A 16177-nucleotide genomic window follows, 5' to 3' on the forward strand; every position below is an offset into this window, starting at 1 on the left:
TATATCCTGTGTGATCACTCATGCACAAACACACAAACATTTACATGCATGGCTACACACACATATAAAAGAACACTCATACGTGCTTTGACACACCTCTGTTGACGGACAGAGGCAGCTTAATCCATGTAGATCAAAACAGAGACCCCTTGGGTTGTGCCCCAGGCCTGTGCACACAGTAAACAGCCTGAGGTATGCCCTCTAGATAAACACTCTGTCTCTCTGTATCCCTCGAATACAGGAAGAGCACTTGTAAAAGGCAAAGACATGCACTTTCCAATGCACAACTACAAAGTGCAATCAGACATAAGGACATACGCATGTATACCCAGATGCTAGCACATGTTATACATGCAAACACACATGCAACGACATGTTAGCACAGACTGGCTATGCAGAACATGCATGCACCGATACACAATGTCCTGAGAGAGAGTGTGTGTCAGGGAGAGAGAGACGTGCCAAGTGTATCTTATGATCACAGAGAGTTTATAGATGGTGAGCTTGTGCTGCTGCCTGAACTGAAGCCGACCCAACATCTCCTGCCAAAAAAGCAAGGAAGACTGTGAGAACAGGCAGATAGGCTGTCTGTGTGTCAGGCTGTCTGCTGGTGTCACACATGTATAAACACACCACGTTTCTCTGAAAGTGTCATGAAGGACAAAAGCCGTGCTGTGTATCTCAGGGTGTGCTGTGCTATAAGCTGTTTCCAGAACCCAAACATTTTGATCCATATGTAAAGGTCAACAACCTGCACAGTATCTGTAGGTAAAACACACAAATGCTTCAGATCTTTTCGATAGGGGACGACAGGGGGATTAGATTTGTGTTTTTTACTTATACACAGGAGCTGCTTATAGATGGAAACACACAGACTGAAGATGATGTAAAGTTTCGGCTCATCTGGCACAACAGTAGCTTCATTGACACTAAAGATAGCAAGGTCTTATGGTGGGATTTGTCCTATTTCCTCCTCTTTAAATAATGTGTAAATCATTACCTATATGTATCTGTGTATGTGCAGCTCGGGTGAATGCAACCCTACAGAGGACTGCTGTTTGCACGGACATATTACATAATGTTTGTCTGTCCTTGGTTGCTTGGTGGAGGCATCTGAGAGTCACTTGACACAAGTGTCCTCCCTGAATAGAGGCAATAAAGTGAAAGTGAGGAAGAGCGCTTAAGATATGATGTGGTATCATTGCCACCCACTGGATGGTGTTTGTGAACTACAGACACATTGAGAAAAGGAACTCGACACAAAGAATACTGTGTTCACATATATAAATTACATATATTGTATTTCATGTTAAAAATACATTGATAAACACTGGTGCTAGCCAACAATGGCACCAAAGCTTGTGAGAACAACAATTCCAGAGCTGGTGCTAACACTCAGTGGACCTGCTGACAGGGATGCAACTGTGAAAGGCAAAAAGTGGTCCGTCCGCCCACCATTCCTAAAAATATCCTTCTCGGGAAACCCAGATGATTATTTTCATCAGAATATTTAAAAGCAAACATCTATATACGGACAGTAGATCGACTTCTACGCTGTTAAAACAAAGAAACAGTTTAAAAAATGCCATAAAAGAATGTAAAATAACCATCTAAAAAAAACATAATGATTTTCTATAAACAAAAACATTTTGTAGCCTTAATTGTTGGCCGTTTAATGTTTTATGAAGAATATTTCTAACTTTAATAAATACATAAAATATATAGTGTGTAATAATATATCCATTATCTATACACCACTTAATCCTGATTAGGGTGAAGGAAAGGGACACCCTGGACAGATTACCAGGGCTACACATAGAGACAATCACAGTCACATTCACACCTATAGACAATTTAGAATCACCAGTTAACCTGAGCGTGTTTTTGGACTGTGGGAGGAAGCCGGAGAAACCGGAGAAAACCCATGCATGCACAGGGAGAACATACAAACTAACCACAGAAAGATCCCAGGCTAATGCCCTGGAAATTCACTTTGTAAATTGTGTTGACATTGTCATGTATTTCAAAAGTATGGGGGGGGGGGGGGGGGAATCTGTGAAATAAAAGGAAACAGATTCTAAGAATTTCTTCTTTTTTTGCAATTGGTTCCCTTTTAGCTTGGACGAAAAACTTCAGTGAATACAAACACACAGAGATTCATATACCTGCTCATATACCATTCATGATAACTGTCTTTTTCTATCATAACTCTGCCCACCACCTGTGATATCAGGATTATTAAGGCCTCTGTTTAAGGCCTATATGGGAAGCTGCAGACACCAGGGGCACATTTTTCTATTATACAACTTTTAGTTTGCTTGGAGGACTGTTCTATGCATGCATAGTAGCTAGGTGGCTGTGCACACGACTTATAAACATATGTACGACTGCTCTTGTTCTGTGGTTGCTACACAGACACAGATTTTTGACTGCACGCGAATTCATTTGGTTAATGGACACACAGAAGCCTACACATAATAGCCCTTCTTTATAGCTTCTGCTCTCAGGCTCAAGATCTGATTTAAAGGTAAAAAGTACTTTCACAAAGTTTAAGCGTTAAGTGTATTGTACTGTTACTAACTTCCCCTTTAAATTAATTATCCAACTGTGGAAACCAGGGACTACAACCAAATAACTACAATGGGAACAAAATGTCAAACAGCCCAAGCACAACTCAGTCCTGGTCATCTGTGGAACCTTGGGCCTATAAATAAAGCTTCTCTATCTTGCTCACACGTCATTCTGCGATATAACACACTGACTCAGTGAGTAACTGTAAATGAGAGCTTTAGTCTGAATTTAGATCAAGGTCCTGATGACTACTGCACTATTAGTGTTTTTGGAAAGAGAAAGCAAATATTTTTCCATTGGTTTGTTGTGTTTCCTTTTTCCCCACACTGCAATGCAACACCTTTTTTTTTTTTTACAGATGCCTAAACATCTGTCGTGTGACTCAATAGCTGACAATGATGACGCAAAATAACAATGATTAGCAAGTGACTGATATCTCAATTTGCTGCTCACTAATGAATTAACTATTGATTGTCCATTACACGGTCAGGAGCAGTGAATGAGTGAACAAGAGGGAAATTTTAGACACACCACAGACGACACTGAAACTGAGGGGCACTTATGCTTGGCTGTGATGTATCTTACATATGTTGCTTCAGCTGCAAGTTTGAGGCTTTTTCAGGTGCTGTAAGAGGAAGCTGTGAAAACATCCAACCCGAACATCGACTATCAAACTAAGACGGGCCCCACTTATTATTTAGGGCCTCAGTGGTATTCTGGGAGTTGAAAATCACACAGTTGTCACTTGAGCTTTCTGTATAGATTTACATGATAAATCCATATGCTAGTAAAACGAGCAGCTATCCAGCTATACCAGCTCAGAAATATAGCCTTAAATTATAGCCTACATCGTATACTCTGTGTTTCTTATTCCATGTGGGTTTTTTTTCAGATTTTGTCATCATATTAAAGTTGAATTATATCATAAATTTACAATGTACAATGTACAGAAGCAAGCCTGGAAGGTGAAAAACACGAAGGCTCTGTCTTTTTCATCCATTCACTGCTCCCTATATAACACACTAAATATTTCACTCTGTAGTGAGTAGTAAGTTCAGATTTGAGATGCTGACTTATCAGTATCATTTTTGCATTTTAATTTTAAGGTGCTGAGTTGCGGAGAGTATGCAAAAGAGGAATCAAACACACCTCAAAGTCTTACAAAAGCAGAACACACTGCTGGACAGGAAAAGATACTTCAGTGTGTGTATATTCTTTTCTGTAGGGAATTTCCTGAGTGGTTAAAACTGGTTTTCGGCCCACCGACTGAACACTTATGGTGCTGCCAACACTGCAACATATGGTGTCACACCAGCTGATTTGCCAGCCTTGGCAACAGCCTGCATTTTTTTGTCTGTTTGTTTGTGTGAGTCCATGTACAGTATGCATTTCTGTATTCATATGTGCATGCAGCCATTCTCTGTGTGTGCAGATTTGTACCCAGTGACCATAAATTCAAGGTTGCGTGTGTGCCCATGGTACAGTTCCAGAGAAGCGCAGGAAGTTAAATATTCTCTGATTGTCCTGCTGTCGGTCTGCATGCCATTTGGCAAGGCCTGCTTCCCGTGCGTGTCGTCCACTCATTTCAAATTAAATGTCACTCATCACATTCTTGAAAGCAGAACTGAAGAAAGGCTCAGACTGACATAAAAGTAAGGCTCACAAAATTATAAGCATCAGTGTTTTAGTTCCAGCTTTCTCACACTGAAACAACAAACACCAAACGGTTGCTTCCACTGCACAATACACTTGTCTAATGTCAGCTACAAAAATGCCAACTCAAGAGTGATAAGAAATCCAATCAATGCATGTTAATAGATCACATTACATCCGGCTCGATTAGATCTAATTAGATCAGGATCAGATTGTCACTGAGACACCTTCTTAGCCAGGCAGGCAGAGCACCATGCTGACAAAGAGGAGAAACACGCAGCCACTTCAATTCATGCTGCCTGTTTGAGGCTGTCGTTGCTCCTCTCGCTTCATTGTGAATTTTATTATCCAATCATGCCAGGACGTGTTAGGAGAAAACTCTGATACAAAAACCTAATTTGACTCACGCCGCTACCAAATAATCCAAACAAGACATGGAGGTGTCTCAGGCTCACTTTGTGATCGCATTTGCTGCGTGTTGCTTGGAGGCAATGCAGCTGCAACTCACTCTATGGAATTGTAAACATGAGAAGAGAAATAATACAGATGCATAAGTAAAAGAGACACATGGGAGATGTGTTGGTGCCATGAATGCATCACAGCTACTTGACTGAAAGGAAAAGACTACATTTCTAGAGGTTTTGGACAAGGTGCCAGTTGGTAGAATACCTTTTAAATCCTTCCCTTGTCAAACAGGAGACGCTGCTGGTTTATTTCACGATGTTGCTAATTGCCCTTTAAGCTCTGCCAAAGCCTGCTGGATTTTTCCACAACCAAACTGCAATGCTTATTAGACAAGACACTTGTGGAGAACAAACAAGTTAGTAGAAAAGGCCGTGATGTACTGAAGGGAAAGGAAAATGCAAAAAGCTGATGGCATCTGACATTTATGGTTAACATTGGACATCAAATTTGAAAAACACACCTAAAGAAACATCATCTGTCCTCCACTACGCTATGTTGTGTTGTCTCCACTCCTTCCCATCCAATTTCCTGTTTTTTTTATCAAATAAACAATCCGCAGCAGAACAAAATAAATTAAATGTTCAAAGTCAACAAGATGCATATTGTTACTATTTAGAATCAATTCAATACGATCGAAAAATTATCAATAGTACTGTGCAAATGTTTAGATACTTAATTTGAAATTTTTACGTTTTCTCCATTAGCATGTAAATAGCAAATTATACTTTGGACTTCCTTTTGCAAGTAGAGACATACTCCAGTGATATATTTGTTTAACACACAGGTGCTAATGAAAAACACTGTAATATAAAAAGCTATTTTAACCACAGTCGTAACTGCAACAGAAATATCTGTGCAGAGGTAATAAAACTAGGTGAGGGACAGCTATACCAAAAAATGTGATACTGTACTAAACGTTTTATTAGAAATGAAGAAGTAAGAATAAGCATGCCAGATACATACAAGGTGGTCCTGCATCCACAAGAAACATTTGTGTTTTCTGTTCACAAAGAATCTGACAATGCTGGACACACCATGGTCTATCAAGGGAACTGACCGCAGCGGACAAATGACACATCAAGCCAATTTCCCATTAAAATCCAACTGCACCATCTGTGCAGACCTCAGGGCAGAAACCAGTGGGATCCCCATGACACATCCATCTACAGCCCACAGTAGGCTGATCAATGGGGACCCGATGGAAGAGCTGCAGCTAAAAAGCCTCTAAAGTGAAAAGAACGCCAACAGGGATGCAGAGAAGGTGCTCTGGACAGATGAGTCAAATTTTTAAAGGGTTCTAACAGAAGGAAGTGTGGTTACGTCTAAACTCGACATTATTCAGCCAGTCTGGGACAATGTGAAGAAGGAACGGAGGAGATCTGAACCTGCAGATTCTCCAAGATGCTTAAAAACTGCACAAGTGTACTTTGATAATTGGCACTGTTTAAAAAAAATACATACTGATTTGATGCCTATTTTCCATTTAGTGCAATTTGTATGATGTTCACTGATAAAGCAAAAACATTCACGGTATTTTTCAAAGCATCTTTACTTTCAGCATTTTTTCAGAAGTGCCGTTAACTTTGGCACAGTCCGGTACAACCCTTCTCTTTGTTTACTTCCTATAAGCGCCTGAAGTTCTGCTGATCCTGATAAAATCTTCCAGTCATGAGGATAATTGCTTTAAAAATGAAAAAGAATAATGACTGAGAAAATGTCTGTTTATGACTGTGAATAGTCAAACTGTGTCCTTGTGAATGTGCTTCACCCTCTGAGGCATTTTATTTTCTCTTCTTCCAGGGCTGTTTGATCTGTATTTTGAACTTTTGAGGTTTATCGTGTATATTTTAAATAACATACTGAAGGAATACAAACAGTACAAGAATTTTAATCAATTTCACAGCGATGATGTAGGTCAGCTGTGGCTCAGAAGGTCGAGCAGGTTGTAATGTACAGACGCAACAGCAGCTGCCTGTTTTGAAAAATAGCAAATATGTGTGTAAGTTTTGCCTGTTGTTTTTTTTACTTTTTCTACTTCATAATTTCACAACCCCAAAAAGTACTCCTGTCAATACAACACTAACCAAAAACTGAGTCAAAACTTGTTTTTAAATTGCAAGATTAATGATCTGATTTGACTAAACTGTAATTTACATGCAAGTGATAAACATATTTAAAGGTTGCTCTTGTTTAATGGAACAACTTAGTGTTTGACTTTTCAGATAAGACTGTTTTACTTCCATATCTTTTGTTAATATTTTCTTTGTGCATTGAGCCTCAGGGGCATAGCTGTGGTAAGATGCACTTACTAGACGCAGTAGCAAAATAGTTAGTCTAATTGTTAAATTCTAAAATTCATACATTTCAAAGAAATGTTTATGTAGCACCCCAGCACCCGTAATTTAAGACTACGACGACTTTCTAGAAGTAGTGGTAATTTAGGATACTGGGGTGTTTGGGTTCATACTACTAAAGGTAGCTACCCTAAGGTTTACCTGATGCGGAGTAGACTTACCTTGCTTACAAGACTTCAAACCTTTAGGTCTATCCACAGTTCCTACATGCTAATTGGAGTAACTGACCCCGAACAACTTGGTTTTAGTTGAGTGAAATAAAAATACTTTAATTAAATGTTTTAAATAAAATAGCAAAAAAATATCCCCTTCCATTTGATAATTTTTAAACACAAAATAACTCTAAATAATACCTTTCAAACTGAATACCTTCCCTTGAAATTAAATTAATGACTAACACAAAACATCTCCCTTTAAATATTTAAGTTTACCTCAAACAAACTCACAAAGGAACACCTTCAAATGTGTCACTGAAATGTTCTTATATGTGACACAACAAACGCGTACTAAATACCGAATATTGTCCATTAAGTTGTGGGCCCACACATACACTCACACCACACCAACCCCAAGACGTTGCAGACCTGTGTGTCGATCTCCAGCTGTTCGCCGTAGTCCAGGTGCAGAGTAGAAAACCCACGATGATCACAGGAAGCAGCCCACGAAATCCCCGCAGCAGCGTTGATCTCCGGTCAGCAAACTCACAGTTAGCCGTTAGCAGAATCCATGTCGTGGCGTTCACAGTTCGGTGTCTGAAAAGTCAGCAGCCAGCCGACGAATAATCCAATGTCTCAGAAAAAGAAACGGTCAGAGGAGCGGCAGGTAACTCCTCATCCAGGTAACTCCTCATCCAGGTAACTCCTCATCCAGAAGCACCTCCGTCTGTCCAGTTCAAAGTCCATTCAGCCCGCGACGAGGCTCGCCGGTCGTAGCTTAGCCGTTAGCTTAGCCGTTAGCTTTAGCGGTTAGCTTGAACCCGCTCACACAGAATCTCCGTTTTTTCTCACTCAGACAAAAAACAACATCTGTGCCTCTGCAGTCGTTAACTACACACAGCTAACAAGGCAAAACATAAGATGTACTGAATAAATCCAGTCAACAGAAACTTGGCTTCTTAAAACCTGGTTCAGCTTCCAGAGCACCTCTCCGTCCACCCTTCTGCGCTACTCTCCCAATGTACGTCTCACGTTTTTTCCTCCCGCCCCCTCACAGTCTCTTCCTCACTCCCGACCAATCCCCACACAGAAAAAACAACTTGACCTTTAACCCTTGACCAATAAACAGTTAACTGCAAATAAAAGGAGTAGTCTTTTTTTCATTTTGTCATCCACTAAATGTAATTAGTTAGATCACCCCCCCACACACACACATTCTTTCCAATACAGTTTATTTCAACGATGTAAATAACCATTGAGTTTACAGAAAATTAACCTGAATTAACTATTTTAATGTTTTAGTTAACTCAATTACTTTTAGTTTAACAAGTTTTTACATAAAACCTAATAACTTTTTAAGGCCATTAATATAATTAAGTGCCCTATTCTCAACGGGGCTACATTTAGTTTTCCTTTCTCCGCTGACAACACCATATTATTTCCAAAACTGGTAAAAAAAAAAAAGGTTCTTAAAATCTTCATAACATGTGTGTCACGACAGGACTGTGAGGTTCTGCACAGTGGTGCTTTGAGGTAAATGGTAAAATCAGCTGGATTGCAACAACATGCAGCTGTTTAGCAAGTATAGTGTTTGCCATTTTCACCATCTTGTGTGCTACAATGCTAGCACTGAATACAGCCGAGGTTGATGGGAATGTTGCTAGTTTGTATGTTTGAGAAAGATGAATATTCCCATTAAATTTCATGGCAATCTGTCTTATAGTTAACAAGGCACGACAAATACTGTCGCTATCATGTGCTACAAGTGGAAAAATTAAATTATCAGCAATTTTAAGAGGCCTTGTCTTCTAGAAGCCATCAATGTCTCTTCAAAGTTCAGGCAACTCCATATAGTAGGTGCTGAGACAGTTTGCTGGTAAAGAGAAAACTTAACCTTACACCCATGAGTGCTTATGCTAAATTTCAGAACATTACATTTAAAATTTTTTGAGATATTTCAGTTGACAGACCAGCACACACATATCACTGAAAACCAGATTTCTTGGAGTTAAATTTTCATCTGTGGTCCTCTAATTGAATCAAAATATTATTGCTCTTTCGAGGAACAGCCTTTCTCATGAGTCATGTCCAGATTAGGTTCCTTTTTGGTCATAAGTATTGTCAAAGAAAAGAACGATGCACCGTAAGGTAGTAGTTTACTGTTGAGTTCCCTTCTTGAAATGTCATAAATCACCAGCCAGAGCAGAGGATGTTATGTAACTCTGTTTGTGTTGAACTTCAATGATGCACGGGTTGACAGCTTATACATTCTGAAGCATGGTGTGCTGAGAATAAAGGTTTATACCAGGAGATTATAGCTGTGTTTATGGAGCAAATGGAGCATATACAGTAGGAGGGTGTGAGAAATTGAAGACACATCCAGCGGGCAGACAAATCTCCATATCACTGAGCTTTACCATAACAAGTCAAGGCTGTGTTTGAGCTTTGCTTTGTGTGTGACCCACACACATACACAGAGACAACAAAAGAAGCAAGACAGACTCTGGAATGATGAGATATACGAAGCCACCAGCACTGCAGCACGAATGCCCAAAATTAGTAAGAGGAGGTCAGCCACCATTTCTCCCCCCTCCCCGGCTCTGTGTCTCTTTAAACTGAGAGCAAAACAGCCCTTTCAACTGTAATTATGGTAATTTAAGGTTTCATCATGGCTGTGTTGATGTATTAACACTGAGGTTCACTAAAGCAGACCTCTGTTATGGTCCTATGACAAAGAACTACTGTCCTTAGTATATCAATACTGATGATGTATAGCACAAGGACTTACAAGTACCTAATAAATTACAGCACCTAAAAACAGAATACAGAAAGACTTTTAATCTTAACATTTCAAACAATAATTTATATGTATATAAATAGAAAACAAGATTGAGATTTTGTCGAAATTGACTGTATTCTGTTTTAAAGCTGAAAGAAAATACAACAGAAAATTATTTTTGCATGAATTAAAACTCAGCGACTTAACTTTTACTTTGCAGAAACATATCTCTTCTCAAGGAGACTCCCTTTCTCCCTCGAATATTTGTCCTTACATGGGTCAAAATTCTGGGCAGTGTCCATGAGCAACTCATAGGGAGGCCTGAGCTTTGACTCAAGGATTTTGTTCTCGAGGCCATTGTTGAAATAGTTTGATGCTCAGATCATTGTCCTGCTAGAACATTTTCACTGAAGAAAAAAAAAGACTTTTATAAGCAGGTTCTCCTCAAGAACTGTCCTGCACTATGCTTCAACTGATGTCCTCCTGAAATGACTAAAAAATCCCTTGTCTCTGCAGAGTTTCATGACCTAATGCTGCTGTCATGCCTTACAGCAGGGGTGTTAAACGTGTGGCCCGCGGGCCAAAACTGGCCCACCTGAGGATCCAATCCAGCCCGCATGATGATTTTGTAAAGAGTAAAAATTACAGAGAAGACATCAACTGCAAATTGTAAATTTGTAAAACTATAAATTTTAAATAATTTCTTGACCATGGCAAGTTGTTTTGATCATAAATTAAAATACTAGATTGCTCATTGTTCTTTTGTCATTTTGTTTCATTTTTGTAATATTTTCTTTTTTGTTTTTTTGTCTTTTTTTGTCTGATTTTTGTTGTTTGTCTCATCTTTTTTGTCGTTTTGTTTCTTGTTTTGTTTCCTTTTTTTCTCGCTTGTGGTTTTTATCTTATTTTTGCCATTTTGTGTTTTGCTTTATTCATTTTTTGTGTATGATTTTTGTCATTTTGTTTTTTTGTCTCACTTGTGTTGTTTGTCCAGTTTTTGGCATTTGATTCTCGCTTTTGTCATTTTTTGTCTCTTTTTGTTTTGTTTCGTGTCATTCGTCTAATTTTTTGCCATTATATTTGTTGCTTTTGTCGTTTTGTCTCATTTTTGTAATATTTTGTCTTGTTTGGGTTGTTTTTTGTCAGATTTTTGTCTGTTTTTTTTGTTTCTTTCGTCTGACTTTTGCCATTTTAATCAAAAAGTAAAATACTATATTATTCAGTTCCAGATACCTGTGACTTGGTGTTGTTGAAATTGGACTTATTTTTCTTAAGAAGTTTGAGGTTGTTCATAATGTTTTGTAAAAACAAAGTTCCTTAAATGTCAACATTTTTGCACTAAAACAAAGGAAAAAATTGGAGCTGTGGTTATTTATAGGTTATTATGCTGCGATTATACTGGTCCGGCCCACTGGAGATCAAATTGGGCTGAATGTGGCCCCCAAACTAAAATGAGTTTGACACCCTTGCCTTACAGATAAGCAGGTTTTAGGGGGTGATTTCAGCCACACATACTGTTGAATTTTGTATTGTGGAAGAGACACATTTCCAACAGATCACAGAAGGTGCCACATTAGTCACTGTCCTTCCATTGATTTCCCATTATAGCCATTACATCTGTAATTCTGTCACAGTATCCCTCAGGTTATTTCTCTCCTCAAGTCATTCTTGAAATCTTGCAAAAAAAAAAAAACAGCCTTAAGCTTAATATTTCCACATTTTTAAAAAAAAGTCTTCTAATGCCAGTTGTGTTCTTGTGAAGTCCCAGCACTCCTTACTATGCTGTATTTTCTATTCTATAGCCAGAACATAAAACAGAAGACTTAATGGATCTGTGCACAGTTGGGGATTAAATGATTTGGTCCAATGTGGAGGAGACGAATTGGGATTCTTCTGCACTGGTTGTGTGTCCCTCGGCACCAGCATTAATACTGTTTAGATTAAATGTAGTGTATTGGATCCGGTGCTGCATTCCCTGTTCACTCCAGCCTGGAGGAAATAAATTAGATTTTATTTGGTCAAGAAAAAACTAGCCTGTGTTCCCGCTGCTTGTCAAGTGAAGCCTTTACTCGATAGTGTTGTTTTTGTCTGTGATTTTAAGACTAGAGCACAGAATACAGTAAGTTCTTTGTCCATGTTTTTCAAACCAGTGAGTTACAAAATTCTATGAGTAGAAAATGTTGAATTTTCAGATTTCGGGACAAGTGTCAAATACTCATTTGAAGGTCTCAGTTCATTTTGCAGACAACATAGTGATCGATTAATAGGGAATAAAGTGGCCAAAAACCGTCCTAGTCTGAGCTTCATCTTGAGCATCCAACGCTGAAGGCTACCTTTAACCTTAGGGTCAACTTGACCTGAATCTCTGTCAGCCTGACTGTCAATTACTCTTCCTCTCTTGTTCACTCTGATTTTCACTCTGATTTTTCTATCTCCGCTTCTCTTTCTCCTTTCAGGGAAGTGTGACACTGTAGGGAATAGGTTGGGGGTTGAGGTTGGTTCAGACACAGCAGGTAATTGTAAATCAATGAAAGGACAATCAACTGCGCGTCATCTGTCAGACTCCTTCAGACACAGCTGGATTTGAATGAGTTTAAAAGCTTCAAACGGCCCCGTCTTTCTGGTCATCATCAAATGCACTCCGAGGCAATAGGTCGAGGACAGATAACAGCAAATTAATGGGTCCACTTGCTGTCCTGCCTTCATTATAGATGGGGCGGTTGAACATCTTCAAATGGCCGGACAATTGGAATCGCAGCATCAGACAGATAAAAGGTTAGATGTAACTCTGCAGACTTTGGGCCAGTGTGAGACCTGGTCTGTTAAGAATAAATCTATCGATCAATGACAAGCCCATTATCTGTGTGTCAGCTGCTCTGTGGGTCACATGGAAGAAGTAGAAGGAAGAGAGGCTGCTTGAGAATATAAAAAATAGAAGAAAGGGTGCAGACAAGAGACAGCATTCAAAATAAATAAAGTGGTTCTTTTGTGTTGCTGTCAACCTGCAGACTGAAGCCTGGCTCAAACAATTACTACCTCAGGGGTTAGAGTGAACAACCACAGCGCCTATTTGCAATTTGCAGCTTTCACGTTTGCAAGCAACATGTCATTTTTTTTCACAAAATATGAAATCACATCCGTATTTTCTTTTTTCCTAATCTGGTTTGATTATGTGAGTCAGGTCAGCTATATTGACAAAAACGTTGCAGCGGTTGGTCGACATTAAACACAAAGTCCTAGAAACAGGAGGTGTGGATGGTGCCGTCTGCCTTAATGTACCTACTGCAGCAGTCTGGCAGGTTTAATGAATTTTATTCTCTTCCAAAAAGTGCAGTTGAAAGTCATTAATTACGGCACTTATGTAAGCTACTGACCTTTTAGCTTCCATCATGCACTAAAATAAAAGCCATGTCAGTGTGTTTCTGTCTGACTCTGTGTCACACACGCACACGCACACGCACACGCACACGCACACGCACACGCACACGCACACGCACACACACACACACACACACACACGATATTTTGATCTAAGAAGGACACCTCCGTCTGCAGTTCAAGTTCAATCTCTCCAGCACCATCTTCTGACTGAGTGAGGTACAAGCAGACTAAAATTAAAGACAAAAAACAATGAGCAGCAAAAGACATGAAAAACAGCTTCATAATTCAGGAAAAAGTGTCCACATCTCATAAGAAAAACTAAAAGTATAAACTTAAATTATACAAATGCATTTTTTTGGCATTGTGAAAGCCTTTGTCTTTTACTTCTGCCTAGCAGTGATGATAATTACTGTAATTTGGTGTATGCGCACAAAGAGACAGACGGGGATCTTCAACCATCATTATGTCTGATTTGAAACAACACAATATCTGTGTCATATGTCATTCAATTATATTTCAGTGCTGTAATACTGTTGTATTTTATACAGATATTTCCTCTCTGTGTGTCTTTTAACTGTCATTAAACTATTAAACTCAACAAAACACCTGAACTACACTTTAAACATTAAATGCATTTGCCACTTTAACAAATTTAATCCTGTTGCCGGATAAAACAATGTCACTAGAGGTCACTGTAGTTCTCAGAAATTGACTTGCAACATGATTCATGAAGTCAACAGCTTACTCTTGCCTTGAGCAGGCTGTAATATGTCACAGCTCAGTGAGGCTTTTAACAACACTATAGCTCAAACACTTTCATTCAATTCCACAGAATGCCGTGATGTTTTAAGTTTCCTTTTTAACCTTGATGTGAGTTTAAGATTCTGTGAGATGTCAGCAATCTCTACTTAAACTCACAGCTTGCTCCCTGAAACAGCAACATTCCCTATGAAATCACTTTGATCAACACACCGCAGCGCCACCCTGAGTGAAACATGTCAGTGTGAAAGGCAGTGTACAATTATTTGCGTCATGAATATGTGTCTACATGTAGAAGGAAGTAGAGAAGATCCTGCTGATTCTCCTGCTGTGAGCGTGATCACAGGGAAAAGCAGCGGCATGTCAAGTGTGTTCTCGGTAACTTGTTACATCACATTACGTCATTCATGTCATGCACACAGTCAGAAGAGTGTTTCCAAGTAAGCTCTCTCCCGCATGAACATCTTCTTTCAGTTCCTAGCAATGGGAAATAATTGTAATTCCAGACAGCTTTGTTATAAAATTACCCTTGCTATCTTGTTGCTATTGTGTGTGTGTGTGTGTGTGTGTGTGTGTGTGTGTGTGTGTGTGTGTGTGTGTGTGTGTGTGTGGTAACAAGCACATGAGTGAGTGTGTGTGTGAATGTGCATTTGTGTGTGACGGTGTGTCAAGTTACACTCAAGTCTCTTTAGGGGAGTCCTAAAGATAGTGACCAGGCAGGAGTTCTGGTGCAAAGAGTAGAGAAGGCAAGAGTTTGAAACACTGTCTAGAATAGAATAGAATAGAATAGAATAGAATAGAATAGAATAGAATACGACACTATACTAACATTTCATTCTACATTGTTAAACCTGAAATTTGTTCTTGTTTGAAACAAAAAAATGGATTAACTTCTCCAATACTAAAACAGAATAATTTGAATAGAATAGAATAGAATAAAACACAAAATGCAATTGTTCTACATTAAAAAATCTAATTTGTCTGCAAGTAATGTATCCAAATTGTGTGGCTCATGTGCTACTAAAACTGCCTTATGCACAATAGAATAGAATAGAAAAACACGAACATTTCATTCTACACTGTAACATCAGAAAGTTGTCATTGTTTGAAATAAAACCCAAATTCTATAAACAGTTTTTGTTTCATAGACTAGACTAGAATAGAATAGAATAGAATAGAATAGAATAGAATAGAATAGAATAGAATAGAATAGAATAGAATAGAATAGAATAGAATAGAATAGAACACAAAATGCAATTGTTCTACACTGTAAAATCCAATTTATCTTTAAGTAATGTATCCAAATGGTGTGGTTCATGTGCTACTAAAACTGCCTTATGCTCAAGAGAATAGAATAGAATAGAATAGAATAGAATAGAATAGAATAGAATAGAATAGAATAGACAGACAGATGCTTGCATTTCATTCTACATTGTGAAATTAGAATTTTCCCCTTGTTTGAAACACCAGTCTACTGAAACCCCAACTGTGCAGGACTAGACTAGAATAGACTAGATTAGAATGGAATAGCACACAAAATGCAATTGTTCTACATTGTAAAATCGACTTTATCTGCAAGTAATGTATCCAAATTGTGTGTTTCATGTGCTACTAAAACTGTCTTATGTGCAAGAAAATAGAATAGAATAGAATAGAATAGACAGACAGATGCTTGCATTTCATTCTACATTGTGAAATTACAATTTTGCCATTGTTTGAAACAACAGTCCACTGAAACCCGAGTATGCAAGACTAGACTAGACTAGACTAGACTAGAATAGACTAGAATAGAATAGCTTGTTGGTTAAAGTGAGTGTGAGTCACTGAGGTCAGCATTAGCAGCAGGAGGCCTCTCTGACATTCAAGGATCAGTGTTTTGATGTTTCTTCATCAGGACAGAAAACAGCTTCTCACCAAACATGACAGCAGATGTGTCAGAATGCATCAGCATCATCAGTAAACTATGGAGCAAACATCTGATGCCCCACAGAAAGCATCTTCACTTTGTCCTCCCCACACAGTGCACTTCTCCTTTGTTCTGCCTCTCCCCGGTCACCTTG

The 16177-nt window shown here is 38.7% G+C and overlaps 1 protein-coding gene across 1 annotated transcript in view; it reads right to left on the reverse strand.

The window, feature by feature from the left end:
• Positions 1–8262, reverse strand: part of LOC111567431 (actin-binding LIM protein 3-like) — a 95162-nt gene extending 86900 nt beyond the window's left edge. Inside the window, exon 1 of the transcript XR_008603908.1 lies at positions 7628–8262. The gene's annotated coding sequence lies outside the window, so the exon portion shown is untranslated. The remainder of the gene's footprint in view (positions 1–7627) is intronic.
• Positions 8263–16177: the final 7915 nt, after the last annotated feature.

Source organism: Amphiprion ocellaris, chromosome 14, assembly GCF_022539595.1.
Source record: "Amphiprion ocellaris isolate individual 3 ecotype Okinawa chromosome 14, ASM2253959v1, whole genome shotgun sequence".
In the NCBI taxonomy this organism is placed as follows: domain Eukaryota; kingdom Metazoa; phylum Chordata; class Actinopteri; family Pomacentridae; genus Amphiprion; species Amphiprion ocellaris.